At 33.9% G+C, this 10,469-nt stretch overlaps 1 pseudogene; it reads left to right on the top strand.

The window, feature by feature from the left end:
- The first annotated feature begins 908 nt into the window (after positions 1-908).
- LOC107175614 (probable caffeoyl-CoA O-methyltransferase At4g26220) lies at positions 909-9,841 on the top strand (annotated as a pseudogene).
- The last annotated feature ends 628 nt before the right edge of the window (positions 9,842-10,469 follow it).

Genomic DNA, 10,469 nt, shown 5'->3' with positions numbered 1-10,469 from the left:
AAGAATTTATGATAGAATTGTGAATGAAATTTTTTCTATTAGGAAATTATGATAGAAATATTAATTTGACCGTATTTGACCAAAATTTTGGTGTGATATTTTATTAAAAGAAAAAGAAAACAGTGTGTTATAATTTTATTAATAATTTAAATGATGTAAAAAAGTAAATGAAGGAATTCAAACGGTGAGTTTTAGAAAAATACTACAAAATATTCTAAGTTAAAAATCCTCTCTCAACCTAAGAAATTGAAACCCTAGAAGCTCAAACCCTCCTCACTCACGATCAAACAAAATTCCTACATTCACAACCAATTAACCCAAGTAAAAAAGTCGACCTTTGAATCCCACCCATAGGCCACAATTCGACATCCTGCTAGAGGTTCTCTTCAATTCGCGAGCATTTGATCGAAAATTACGAAAGCGCCGGTGTTGATTTTTTGCTTCAATTCCAGCAAAAAGGGAAGGGCTGGAAGAGGGAGGTAACCAGATAGATACAACTAATGATGAGTAATGTGTTGTTGGTGGTGGTTGGTAAATCGCGCTGGAAGATAGTGAACGATGGTGCAGGTTTCGCTGATATTTGGTAGTCGTGTTTTGTGATTCTTGCAGTAAATCGGTGGTATTTACGGCTGGGATTTGATGGGTGGGTCTTTATGGTTCTAATGGTGGTGGAGATCGACATAAAAGATTAAAAGCAGTGGCGGCAGTGGCTATTGTGTGGTGGCTGGAACAGGAGCTAGAGTTTTGAGCCTAGGTAACATTTCTTCACTTTTTTATTTCCTTTTTATTATGTTTTAGTTTGAATCAATAATTTTGATTTCATTAGTGTAGCTATATATTCATCTCTATTTTTTGAATTTTGTGTTTCATTCTAAAATAGAAAAAAAGGATAAAAAATTAATGGAAATATGAGGTTGAAATTAAAGAAAACTATTGAAATTTGAGTTTTCACTGGATATTCCCTTCTTCTCACTGCACTCACAATTCCAGAGGATGGTCAGGTAAATAGTCCATAGTCATATGTGATGCTGTAGAATTGAATTTATTAATGCAGTGTTCCAGCAATATGTTATGGCTTTGGTTAAATTTTGTTAACATCTTATTATCATATCATGCACTTAACTACTAAGCTATTTATGACTGGAAACAAAATATTGCAGATTACAACAATTGATGTGAATCGTGAGACATATGAAATATGATTACCTATCATTAAAAAGGCTGGAGTTGATCACAAGATAAACTTCATTGAGTCCGAGGCACTATCAGTTCTTGATCAGCTACTAAAAGATGTAAAGATGTAATACTATGAAATATGTACCTTTGTTCCTTCCATTACTCTTCCATTCAATTGACTTTTGTTTTTGAACAAATATCCTTTTTGGAATCTGCTGCAGAGTGAAAATGAAGTCAGTTTTGACTATGCTTTTGTGGATGCCGACAAGGACAACTATTGTAACTACATGAGAGGTTGATGAAGTTGTTCAAAGTGGGCGGTATAGCTGTCTATGACAACACACTTTGGGAGGGGAACAGTTGCAATGCCTGAAGAGTAGGTTCCAGACCATTTTAGAGGCAGCAGCAGGCAAGCAATATTGGACCTTAACAGATTACTTGCGGATGATCCTCGTGTCCAACTTTCTCATGTTGCTTTAGGTGAGTCAGTGAATATCCAGTATGTATACATATTGTATTGTGCTAGCTAAAGTTAATGGAAATATGAGGTTGCTGCTAAATAATTTGATTTTATAGATAATTAGTTTATAGGCTTGCCGTTATCTCTATAAAATGTATTTATCCATAAAATACGCATTGAGCCTTAGCAAATTTCATTTTTTTCTTCCTCTAAAAAAATACACATTTACATTTTATGTCTTCTTCTCTTTGACCATAGTACAAATTGTAATTAAATCATTACTTGAGCAGCTCACTGACCTTAGCATATTGATTTGTCCTCAACATGATGTTGCTTGTTGTGTAATTACTAGACTAAAAAGGAAAGGGATGAAGCATGATCATCACATGTGCAATCTAAAAGACAAATAATGCCTGCAGCATCAATTGCAGTTATATCTTATATTACTCTTAGTAGTGGGAAAAGAGGTTCTTTTTCCCTGCAGTTTTAGGTTTTCTTTTGTTTTAGCATCCCTCGTATTTACCTTTTACTTATTTATTATCTCATTCGATATCTTAGCCCTTAAGGATGAGGATTTGGCCCTGCTGGATAGAAAATACATGCTGGAATTACTTCTGCCATTATTGCTAAGCTGACAGACCGTAATGCGGCTCTTTTACAGTAGGAGAAAGAGCAGCAGCTACTCTTTATTAATGTGGATGATTTTGCTCATACAAGTTTCATCTATGACTTTTACCTTGTTTGATGCTGGAATTAGAGTGCTATTGGAAGATGGTATTGGTGCTGGAAGTTTTGCTGGAGTCTTGCTAGAAGTCTTGTTGTTTGAATATTTTATTAATTTTTGGAAGTTTTGTTGGGTAACTTGGCTCGGTGGCTGGTGTTGCGTGTTAGAAAATCTATATTTATAAAGAAGAAAATCGTTATTTTATACTTCAAGTTTTACTAACATTTCTACTTTTATGTATTTAAGCTTCTTATGATTTAATTATGCGTGTTTTATTTTAATTAAGTATTTTATGCATTTTAGGGGCATCATGATCATTTCACAATGAACAAGAGCTCAAACGGTAAAACAGACATCACTTTTGAACTCAGGACAGTTGAAAACCTAAAGAGGAGCATAAAAGGAAAAATGACATTGTTCACATGTACGGTACTATCCATGTTACTGTTCACGACACTGTTCACACATACGAAACGATGACGTGGCATTGACTGATGAGGTGTCACGATTCTATTGGACAAAATTCTTATACACTGTTGATCGGTGACGTGGCAGCATGTTAGTGGACCAAAAATGGCGCGTACGGTACATGCATATACACAGGATTATTTTCAACCAAACCACGTCACTGTTCAAGCCGGTTGACTGTTCAAATTGCGTGGTCAAACTGTGTCACTGTTCAAATAGCGTGGTCAAACCGCGTACTGTTGACTGATGATGTGGCGCAATCCTAAGCGTCCAAACTATTTTTAATCTGATGGCCATGATTTACTTAATGTATTTATAAAAAATGGGTCTCCCCCCCTAATTTGGCATCCCTGAATTCATTTTTGAGCTTCATTTTCTGTAATTCCTTCTCCATCTTGTATTTTCTATATATTTTAATAAATTCATATTTTACCCCTAGTTCAATTATAAGTAGCTAATTTTCTTTCAAGCTTGGGTTGAAGGTAAAGTCTCAACATGTGCCATGAGCTTTATTTGATAAATTTATTTTTTCTTCCCCACTAATTTTTGTGGATGTTTTGACTTTTCATCGATAAATAATAATAAGGGAAATTATCCACCGTCCACTCGTTTTTTCACCGTTTTTCAAAAATACGCAATTCTTTTTTTTTTTTTGCTCGAATCCACCTGAAATTACATTTCTTTTCACTTTTCCACTTCCGTTTGGAGACTATTTTAACTTTGCTAACATCATAAGGGTAAAATCATCATTTTACAACGACACAGTGGTGGATAGGTGTAAATAATACAACTTCGAGTGGAGGTCAGCAAAAAAAAATTAAGAATTGTGTATTTCTGAAAAAGTATGAAAAAAACAAGTGGTCGATCGATAAATTATCTTTTACATTTGAGGATAAAAAAGTCATTTAAGCAATATTCCGTTAATTTCCTTAACAGATTCCAAACGGAAGTGGAAAAGTGAAAAGAAATGTAACTTCAGGTGGATTCCAGTAAAAAAAAAAAAAAGAATTGTGTATTTTTGAAAAAGTTGGAAAAAACGGGTGGACAGTGGATAATTTCCCTAATAATAATCTTGTCTAAATACCGCCCTGGTTTCACCGACTCCCTAGTACAATGTTATTATTATTTGGCACGATAAGCTCTTAGCATCATATTGATTAGAGCGTGGTTCATGAGGTGTGGAAACCCCACTCATGATTTAATTGGCATTAATAAGGAATATTTATCCCATGGTGCATGTTGATACGGATCCAGATATTCAAGTACGTCATTTCAATAGATTTCTCTTCAATTTATTCTCGCCATTTCAATTCCAATTTTAGGATAATCTAAGTCACTTTCACCACAAATCCAACCACTCTGATGAGCATAATTTATTTACATATTTTACCCTTAATTAAATAATTACTAGTTATATTTATTTGTTATTTTTAATTAATTAAATTATTTTATTGAATAGAAAATTAATTAGAGATTATGGATAAAAGGAGCATAAAGGAGTTCAATTTGTAAGCATTAAAGATTAATTGATTTTTGGAAGCAATTAGACATACATGCATGCGGAAATCAAGCCACGGAATTGAATTCAACAAGTTAATTCATCATGTACTTGCGGACAAAGGAGAGAAATTGATTTAGCTTTAAGAAAGGACCCACACTTGGCTTTTATAAATGGAAAAAAGAGTCCTTTAGCAATTTTAAGTGCCCAGGACGTGTGTGAGAGCAAATCAAGTAAAACGCCAAGCCTTTTTGGCTTTAGGATTTAAGAGGTGGGGCCCATTTTAAAGATTATAAAAAGGGGTTTTGGCTTTTGGAGAAAAGGGAGCCGCGAGAGGAAGAAGAGAGCTGCAAACGCAAGACGCAAGGCTGGACAGCAGCAGCAGTTCAACTTCCATGAGTGATTTTATTTATTTTGTTGCTCCCAATTCAAGTATGTCTAGCTAATTTTCTTATACTGAGGTTAAGGATGAAACCTTATTTAATGAAATAATTATCTTTTTATTTATTTAATTCCCTATATATGTGCTTTAATGTTTATGGTTTTTTATTTTTACATAATTAATTAGATGTTATTAAAAAATTTTCATCAATTCTGTCATGCATTATTGATTGTCAGGATTAATATTCGATTAATTCTATGCTTGGATCTATAAAGTTTATACATGATTATCTTTGATTTTATGTCTTTCATTAAATTGTTTACATAAAGTGCTTAGGAAAACTTTGACTCTTTGTTATTCAATATGTTCACATGGGATACTTAGATGTCATATTATGAAGCGGAAAAAGAACCTATATTAGATTTAATTAATTGGGCTTAATTGTTATATCCATGAGATGACATAGATTGATTTCAAGTTGTCACTCTAAAATTGGGGATTAATTAATAATTAGATGATTACTAGTTGAATAGTGGTGGATTCTGAAACCTTGATAATTTTTGTCTTATTGAATTCTCCTTTATTTTAATTGCGTCCTTAGTTTAATTGGTTTAATTTTCTTAGAAACTCAATTTGGTCAACTAGGTTAGAATTAATATTAATTTTAGATTTAAATTAGACTTTTCAATTTATAACAATCCATGTGGGATCGACCTCGTTACCACTATTCTATCTCTAGATTTGTGCGTTTGCGAGTATATTAAAATTTTCACAACACACCCTCATACAAAATTAATTCTACATATAATTAAAATCCACCTCCTCGTGGGATCGACACTCGTCACCATTAATCTATTCTACAATATATTTGTGCACTTGCGAGTTTCATAAATTTTGCACAATAACATTTTGGCGCTGTTGCTAGGGAGGTAAGTTATTTTAATTTGTAGAATTAATTTTTGTAAAAAAAATTCTTTTAGTTATTTTTCTTGTAATTGTTTTAATTTAAAAAAAAGAAAGAAAAAAAAGAGTGAATTTACATTTTGAGCTAAGAATTTTTTTTTCTCTCTTCTTTAAAATTCTATAATTTAATTTTCAAGTTATTTTTCTTTGTAATTTTTTTGTTGATCTTATTAATTTATTTTTAGTTAATTTATTTCACGTATTTGTTTTAGTGTGCTTTTATAGAAAGGTTGTAACAGTGTGATAAGGTTAGTACCGTAATTTCTCTTTCTTCGTTATTTTTATTTGTTTTGTTCCCATTTTTTATATTCTTTCCATGCATGGTCAAAGGTCATTATTACCTAATCTTGAACCTATAGACCTTGAACTTGAAAAAATACTTCGCACACACAAACACGTTGTAATTAAAGACGAAAGTGAAATGGATTTGCAACAACAACAACCACCACAGGAGAGGCCATTTAAGGACTATTTCAGTCCTTTAGCTAATTTGAGCACATCATGCATAAGATACCCAAATGTAGCTGATAGGAGTTTTGAACTAAACGTAGTGTGCTAAATTGTCTCCCAACATTCTATGGCCTAAAAAATGAGGACACATATAATCATTTAAATGCTTTTCATGCTATTTGTCAAACATTTAAATATGAGATTTTTTCAGACGATGATGTTAAACTTAGACTATTCCCATTTTCTTTAAAGAATAGAGCTCGTTCATGGCTCAATACATTGCCTGCTAATAACATTACATCATGGGAACAAATGGTAACAAAATTTTTAAATAAATATTTCCCAATGCATAAAACCAATGCTATTCGCAGGGAAATCTTAGAGTTTACCCAAAGAGAAGACGAGCAATTTTTCGAAACATAGGAGCGATTCAATGGGCTACTCTTGAAGTGGCTACATCATGGGTACGAGAAATGGCACCAATGTCAGTACTTTTTGGAGGAATTATTGCCACATGTGCAAGAATGGCTAATGGCAACAAGTGGAGGAGAGCTAATGTCAAAAAGTGCATATGAGATTTGAGAATTCTTCCAGCGACAAGTAGATATTTCCAACAACAGAGTCAATCACTCAGGAATACTAAAAGAATTAAGGGAGTAAATGAAGTTCACATTGGCGAGTCAAGTTCAGAAATTAAAGAAGTCAAAGCGATAATTGAAGATCTTTCTCGACAAATAGCATTGTTAACGACTGCTAAATCAACAGAACCACATGACCATGACTCATACTCAGATCAAGTCAATGTCATAGGTGTAATGAGAAAACCATCAAATTACAACCCATACTCCAACACATATAACCCTGGATTGAGAGACCACCCCAATTTTTCATGGTCTCAAGGATTCCAACAGAATGGACCAACAGCTCCAGCTCCACCAATGTAACCAATTCCTCAAATTCCTTAAGCCTCTCAGCCTTCATTTAGACCATATAATCAGAACAAGAACTACTCTCAACCCAGACCATGGGAAGATTCATTCCAGAATCTCAAGAATCTTATTCACTCCACGATTGAGCAACAGAACCGCACCATCGATGAACTATGAAATGAGATGAGAGCAGGCTTCAACTCACAAGCCAAATCAGTTTCAAGTCTCAAGAAGATGGTGGGACAGCTTGCTTCTTCAGTTCAGACCTTAGCAATGACTGTTGAAAAAGGCAAGTTTCCAAGTCAACCAGTGCCTAATCCTAAAGGAGGGCATGAAGTAAGTACTAGTTCACCACAGCAGCATGGAGAGGTCAAAGTAGTCATGACCTTGCGAAAAGGAAAAGAAGTCGACAACAAAGTGGAGATGCCGGTAACAAAAGAAAATCAAATTATACATGTAAATGTTGAGGACTCACCATTAAAAGAGAAAGAAGAAACCAACCCACGAGAATATATTCTCAAAGCTCCATTTCCTCAGAGGTTAGTTAAAGGAAATAAGGGAAAATTCACAGATGAGATCTTTGAGATCTTCAAACAAGTAAGTGTTAACATCCCTTTACTTGATGCTATAAAACAAGTTCCATCTTATGTCAAGTTTCTTAAAGACATTTGCACTAAAAAGAGAAACATTCACGTTCAAAATAAGGTCTTTTTAACAGAAAACGTTAGTTCTATACTCCAACACAAAATTTCTCTAAAATACAAAGACTCAGGCTCCCTCACTATCTCATGTAGTATAGGGAACCACACAATTGAGAATGCTTTATTGGATCTAGGAGCTAGTGTAAATATGTTACCTTATTCAGTATTTATGAAACTTGGACTTGGAGAATTACACCCAACTCCAGTGGTGTTACAACTTGCAGATCGGTCCACGAAAATACCTCGTGGTATTGTGGAGGACGTGCTTATCCATGTAGACAAGTTTTATTTTCACATTGATTTCATTGTAATTGATACTCAACCAATCCAGGATTCAAGGAAGCACATCCCCATTATCATCGACCGACCTTTCTTGGCAATTGTCGTTGCTCACATTCAATGCAGAACTAGAAATATGCAGTTGTCCTTTAGCAACATAACTATAGAGCTAAACATTTTCAACATTGCCAAACAACCTCACAATGCAGATGATGAAATTATTGACATGAATTTAATAGAAGAAATAATTGATAATATTTTTCTTTCAAACCTTAGTGATGACTGATAACTCTATGAAATGAGAGTTATCATGACACTTTGATACTTAAATCAATATTACTTAGAGAGTAAATGATGTGTTTCTATTGCATTTTTGTTACATTTTACATAAATATTCATTTTAGTTTAGTCTTAATGAGTTTTGCTTAATTTAAAGTAATTCGTGCTTAAATTGTATGCATAATTGTAGGTCTCTGGAAGCTTATAATTCATGGAAGGAATGTTGATGCAATAGGCTTGCAAAAATGAGGAAGAACTTAGCTACAAAAAAATTGAAATAAATCTAGAATAGTGCAGTTGTTGTAGCCGTTGCTGTAGCAACCATTACTGTAGCCGTTGCTGTAGCAATCCTGGAACAACGACAGAGAAAATTCCGTGCGGGATACTTGCAAAATTGCGATCTGCAGTTTCCTAATCTGACTTATGCGCGCCCTAGGCTTCCGTTTACCCTAATTTTCAACTACAAAATAAGCACACATCATAAGGATTAAGGAGAGCTGTCACCCAAGGAGAAAAACACAAAGAAACAAAAGAAAAACAAGATTCAAAAGAGAGATTAAGGGCTGCACAAGAGGAGAATTTGTAGAAATCAATTGGGAGCTCAATCATTCTTATTCTTCTCATGCTTTCTCGTTTTCTATTTATTTATGGGGATGTGTTTCATGGCTGATACTTTGTTCTTTATTTTTCTTTTACAAACCATGAACTAAATTTATTTGTAGTTGAGTGATAAATAATCTTGATGGTTTAATTGACTAGAAATATGTGTTGCTGCATGTTTGCTGTAGCAATTTGTTTTGATAGTATTTATTTTATTTGTTATTTCGGTTGATCACCCATTTAATGATACTAGCTAATGAAGAGCCGCAAAAGGGCCTATCTTAGTGGAACATATCAAAACAATACTTGATCTTAAATTGAGTTTCCCAAAATAGTAGAAAATATCCCAAGTTTAGAGGAAAATTTTTGTTAGACTGTCCCTGTTACGAAATAAATTCTGCTCCAATGGTTCAAGTTGTTGAGTAACCAGGATTGAGTATGCACCCCATATGCAAACTTTAGTCCAAAGGCAACACGAGCTACGAGCAGTGTTGCAGTAATTAAAAAAAAAGAAGAAGAAAAGCAAAAAAAATGATGATAAAGAGGTCTACTACCTAGGATACTGAGTAACCTGGTCTGTTCATGAGCCCCGTGTTCAGTCTTGAGTCAAAGGCGTCCAAAGGTATGACCTAGATATAACATCTTGAATACGTTGCTGTAGCAACTCTGACATGTACTTTGAATGAGTAATTAGGTGTCGTCATTACAAGTGATGGGCACTCATATGAAAGCTCAATGTTGCATTGAAGAGTTTAACTGAAAAAAAAAAATATTATTATTGTAGCACAGTTTGAGTTTATTTGTGAACTCTATTCCTCCATATGTGAATATATTTGTGTTCTATCTCTGAATTATATGTCTGTGTAACGTTGTAGCACCTCTGGAATTTGATCAAAGTGGCACACACACACTCTGGACAGAATGAAGCCTAAGTCTAGAACTAAATTTCTATGGCTATTTTGCTTGATTAAGAGTGTGATCTGAGGGTTGAAGAATCCTTACAAATTTGATGACAGAGCTAAGTTATTTGTTGCATGATTGTGTGATTGAAGTGTTAGTGTTATTGTCATTACTTGAGGACAAGTAATGGCTTAAGTTTGGGGGTGTGATAACTCTATGAAATGAGAGTTATCATGGCACTTTTAGACTTAAATCAATATTACTTAGAGAGTAAATAATGTGTTTCTATTGCATTTTTGTTACATTTTACATAAATATTTATTTTAGTTTAGTCTTAATGAGTTTTGCTTAATTTAAAGTAATGCGTGCTTAAATTGTGTGCATAATTGTAGGTTTCCGGAAGCTTATAATTCATGGAAGGAATGTTGATGCAATACGCTTGCAAAAATGAGGAAGAATTTAGCTACAAAAAAATTGAAACAAATTTGGAACAGTGCAGTTGATGTAGTCGTTAATGTAGCAACCATTGCTATAGCAATCCTGGAACAATGACAGAGAAAATTCCATGCGGGATACTTGCAGAATTGCAATCTGCAGTTTCCTAATTTGACTTATGCGCGCCCTAGGCTTCCGTTTACCCTAATTTTCAACTATAAAAGA

This window comes from Citrus sinensis, chromosome 2 (assembly GCF_022201045.2).
Source record: "Citrus sinensis cultivar Valencia sweet orange chromosome 2, DVS_A1.0, whole genome shotgun sequence".
Lineage (NCBI taxonomy): Eukaryota > Viridiplantae > Streptophyta > Magnoliopsida > Sapindales > Rutaceae > Citrus > Citrus sinensis.
Note: the sequence above shows the minus strand (reverse complement) of the source record. Positions and strands in the feature narration are given on the sequence as shown.